At 33.6% G+C, this 4,871-nt stretch overlaps 1 long non-coding RNA gene across 5 annotated transcripts; it reads right to left on the bottom strand.

The window, feature by feature from the left end:
- Positions 1 to 3,977, bottom strand: LOC110277679 (uncharacterized). 5 transcript variants are annotated; one of them, XR_008006005.1, is made up of 7 exons: positions 3,570 to 3,977; positions 2,659 to 2,814; positions 2,173 to 2,194; positions 1,880 to 1,958; positions 470 to 517; positions 310 to 382; positions 1 to 232 (listed from the first exon to the last, which is right to left on the bottom strand). It is a non-coding gene; the product is annotated as an uncharacterized LOC110277679 (long non-coding RNA). The 5 variants fall into 5 exon arrangements; XR_008006004.1 differs by having other exon boundaries at positions 2,173 to 2,814; XR_008006007.1 differs by having other exon boundaries at positions 470 to 513; positions 2,173 to 2,814.
- Positions 3,978 to 4,871: the final 894 nt, after the last annotated feature.

The raw sequence follows: 4,871 nt of genomic DNA, 5'->3' as shown, positions 1-4,871 counted from the left end.
TCACAATATATCATCATTGTAAAATAACATAATACTAGTTTAGGTCATAACTACTTTTACTTATATCAACACCATTTTTCAAAATACAAAAATACTATAGCCTAAGGGTGACAATTTCTTCATTTTTCTTCAACAAAGTTGGTGTGGTAACCCAGCTTGAGTGGACTCTCTTGGATTTAATGGTAACTGCTCCACATAAAGAACTACAAAGAATCTTAAATATGATCTTTATCTGCATAAACATTTTTGGCAAATTAGAAAACCTGAATAATAAGCATTAAAAAGACAAACACAAAGTTATGTACCAACCTTGTCTGCCGAATTTAAAGACAGTATATACTTCATGCTATAAAAATTCTGATTTGAACCCAATGAGCAAAGGCTAAGTTAGAAAAAACTCAAGTATATTAGTATCTTCCTTAATTTTGAATTAAGAAAAAGAAAGAATGAAAAGGATGGGAGTAGAGACCATGTTCTTTGCTTGAGAAGCTAGAGTGCTTTGGTTGAAAGAACCTACCTACATGGAAGAATAAATCTCTTAGTTAAAATAAAAATGCATAAACTAAGAAGTTCCACACCAGGTGAGTTAATGAACTAAAAGAAATTGAGGTTAATTTACGTGATCCATCAATAATAACTAATAATAATACAATCTCACTAAACTAATTAGTATAGCATAATAAGCAATAATAAGTATATAGCTATGCTCCTCACAGTAATTACAACGAACTGAACTAGTATAGCATAATAAGCTAAGAGAAAAGATGTAGTATTATATAGTTTCATTCGTTCAAGTATTTGTTAATAAGTATATAGCTATGTTCCTCACAATCGACTTAACCCTGCAGTTTTGGAGTAACTTGTAAATATAAGCATCAATGCCAACTAAAAAATCACAAACAAAATGTAAGATTTGAAGATAATTTGATACCACAAACAGATTTGTCAAATGTCAATACACAAACAATGCTCAAATATATCATGAAGACAAAATTATCCTTGCTGGTGGCCGACTAACAGGTTCTCCTCTGGCAGCCTTCACCAGCAGAGGATCTGAAGGAAAAATCACCACAAAAATCATGAATTTCTCTTGCTTAAATGAGTATAATCAAGAAAATGAAAGAGTAATCAAGAGAAAAAAATGCTTATAACAGTCTCCCAAATTTGAACAATATTACTCATTTCTGTAAAACATACAAATGAATGTTAATTGTTAACAGAACTTTTTCCCCTCTTTTTCCATGCCTTCAATCAATCAAATTCAACAATCTCCATTAATTGATTCATCTCAAAGACTCAAAAATACCTAAATTACCCTCTCCTAGAACCCTATAACAATTTGCACCACTATCTAAAGCAACAAATTTTTTAAAACCGAATGCTATTAGGAACCAGCAACGTCACCTTTATTATCACACAGATAAAGTAGCTACATTACCACTTCGAAAAATAAATAAACTGAAAGAAAAATAAAAAGAAAAAGAAACTAAATTGAACAAAATGAAGAGCATAATGAGAAGAAAGAAAAAACTGTGGTATCGGAAGAAGAGGCAGAGCAAGTGACGGAGAAGTGCGGTTTTGGGTTGAAAGGGAGTGAAAGTGTAGCGTTTAAGGCATTAGAATCTGGAAACAAAGAAGAAGATTTCCATCCAACAAAACCAGTAAAAGTGTTAATGGAAGTATAAGCCAGTGTAACGTTTAAGGCATTAGAACGTTTGTTTGCTCAACTAAAAAATGATGTTTTTTCTCTATTTTATTCTTTTCCTTTTATTTTTATTTCTTTCTTTCTTTCCTACCTGGATTCCTTCAATATTGTACCACACAAATCATCTTGTCCTACTTGTAAAAGAAAAGAACAAATTGAGGTTGCAACTTGTACCTGAAAAGAGCTTTTGAAGAGTAGCACAAGCTTCCTTCCACGATGGCCTTCCAAGGGATACAAACTTATTTAGATTAGGCTGTTTCAATTACAAACACAACATGGAAACCAATTATCGTCCTATGCAAAAATGTAGCCATATATTCGACCATTAAAAAAATTCTCATCATCAGATTGCACAAGCAGCGGTAGATTCAAAGGAAAAAAAATGCACAAATTATTGTCCTATGCAATGAATATGAAAGTAAAAGAACTAAACCACAATGTCAAGCTACTAATAATAATTAACTGACCTTTGCCAATGATCAGACCAAGCTGCTTCAAGGTAAGTGTATGAAAAGGTTACAGTTTGGTGAAATTGAGTATGAGGGCAATTGGAAGAAAAATAAGAATATTAAAAAGTCCAAGAAATCCAAACAATCCCTTACTAACACAACACTGTCTTTCTCAAAACAAACACTAAATAATAAGTTAAGGGACTAAATCAAAAGTCATATTTGAGCCATGTTCCATTTCTTTGAAAGAAGCTTATTCATGTAGAAGCTTAACTATAACAGTAGGGTTCTACTTTGTTAACAAATTAATAGAAGCTTAACAATACAGTAGGACTTTTCAATATACAAATATTGAGTGTAGATGATAAATAAAATAATTTGGATCAAGAATGTTAGAGTATTGCAATGGTTAGGTTCCTTCTGCATTTCTAATCTGTAAAATTCTTCAAATCAAAATAGAAACCAAATCAATTAAACTCACAGAATAAGAGACATTTGAGTTACCTAACGAGAGGTTGAGCCACAATGAGGAGGCAGAGAACCAGTGACAGGAAATTCAGAAGCAGAAAACCAGTGATAGGGGATTCAGAAGCAACGATGTCTAGAGGGATGACGACGTTATAGTGGTGTCATTACCCATAGATTTTATATGCAGACCTACTAAACAGCCATTGGATAGAGATAAACAAAGATGCAAAACATAAACATAAACAATAGAATTATCAAAATTCAGTCTTTTAAGAAAACAATACTTTTTAGCTTCCACCCAAACAATACAAATCACAGTATGTATTAAAAATTGCAACTGCCCAACATTATATAAATTTGCTTGTATTGCTACCCGAACAGGGTCACAACCACACACTGGTTGGCAATAGAGTTGCCTCAGTTATCCCAAAAGAAAATTTATGTACTAAAAAATGGGTAAGCAGTTAAGCGCAATAGAAAGAAGGAAACTATTACTAACAGTTTACATTTGTTTTCAATAATTAATTAGAGTAATCAATCACTTAACTGTATTCATGGAATTGATTCAGCTGACTCTAATAAGATTTTCTCAATATTGAATTCGTTAAAAATTCTGCTTCTTTTATGTAAGAGTAGAAAAACCTGTTAGAACCAACTGAACCAATCTCATGAACACGATTAAGCTATTGAATACTTCAATTAATTAAAAACAAATTTAAAGTCACATCCTCCTGTACACAGAAACTCAGAACAACATTCAAACCAGAACAGAAACTCAGTCAACATTCAACACCTTTCTTGCTCATGTTCACAAACATCACCACTTTCAGAGAATACCCAACAACCAATCAAGCCCTAACTAAGCAACAGAAAATATCACAGAAAATACCCAACAGCCAATCAAGCCCTAAATAAGCAACAGAAAATCAGAGAAGAAGAACACTTACCACAGATGACAACCCACAAACGGCCGATGCAGTGAAGCAGCAACAGCAAAGCAAAAGCAGCGAAGCACAACCCAGTGAAGCAGAAGCAGTGAAGCAGAACAGGGGAGAAGTAGCGAAGCAGAAGATGCAAGGACACTGCAGAGAACGGAGAAGCACTGAAGCCGCAGAGAGGGGAGAAGCAGCGACGCCACGGAGAGGAGAGACTCAGCGACGCTGGGAAGGAGGAGGCAGCGACAATTTTGGGAAGGATGAAACGACGAGGATGGCGCGACGATGGTGAGTTTTGATTTAGGGCTTCCTGGCGACTTCCGATGATGGTGCGATTTCGGGCTTCCTGGTGAACTGCGGTTCGATGACGTCTCTGATTCTGAAGCCGTGGGTTAGGGCGGTGGAGGGAGGAAGAGTAGCATTCCTTAAATTTATTTTAATTTTAATTTTTTAAAATAATATTTGTTATTTATTTATAACAATAGTTTTTGAGTATTTTATAAATTCGGTATTTATAGAAAAAATAGTTTAAATTTATATAATTATCTGAAATTATTTTTATTAGTATTGTTTAATTTGTATAATTATTTATATAATATTAAAAAATAGTTGTTTCTTAAACAATTGTTGTAATGGTTGTAAAACCGTTCTTTAAAATAATCAAAGAGAACGGTTTTATTTTGTTACTATAGTGTAATGAAAAAATGTACTTCAAGAGCAACACTATAAAAACCGTTGTCTAAGACCATCTAATAGAACGGTTTTAAAGTGTAGCATTTCGGCAACGGTTTTAATACGTTTCTTTTGTACAATTCTTTAAACAACAAAAAAAACCATTGCTTAAAAATAATTCATGGTAACGGTTATAAAACCGTTCTTTAAAATAGTCAAAGAGAACGCTTTTAATTTGTTGCTATAAAATAATAACAAATTGAATTCAACAGTAACACTACAAAAAACCGTTGTCTAAAACTATCTAAGAGAACGGTTTTAAGGCGTTGCAAAATTTGGCGTTGCTAAAGGCCATATTTGTTGTAGTGGATGAAGACAGTAGGAAAGCAGAGAGACGGAAGGGACAAAGCATCTCCATTCGCTTATCTGAAGTTCTCACCAATGAATTACATAAGTATCTCTATCTTTATTCTATGCGTTATTCATACATCATCTATAACCATTTGAATCTGCCTGACTGAGATTTACAAGGTGACCATAGCTTGCTTCATACTAACAATCTCCGTGGGATCGACCTTTACTCACGTAAGGTATTACTTGGACGACCCAGTGCACTTGCTGGTTAGTTGTGCGAAGTTGTGA

This window comes from Arachis duranensis, chromosome 2 (assembly GCF_000817695.3).
Source record: "Arachis duranensis cultivar V14167 chromosome 2, aradu.V14167.gnm2.J7QH, whole genome shotgun sequence".
Lineage (NCBI taxonomy): Eukaryota > Viridiplantae > Streptophyta > Magnoliopsida > Fabales > Fabaceae > Arachis > Arachis duranensis.
The sequence above is the reverse complement of the archived record's forward strand: the minus strand, read 5'-3'. Positions and strand labels throughout refer to the sequence as shown.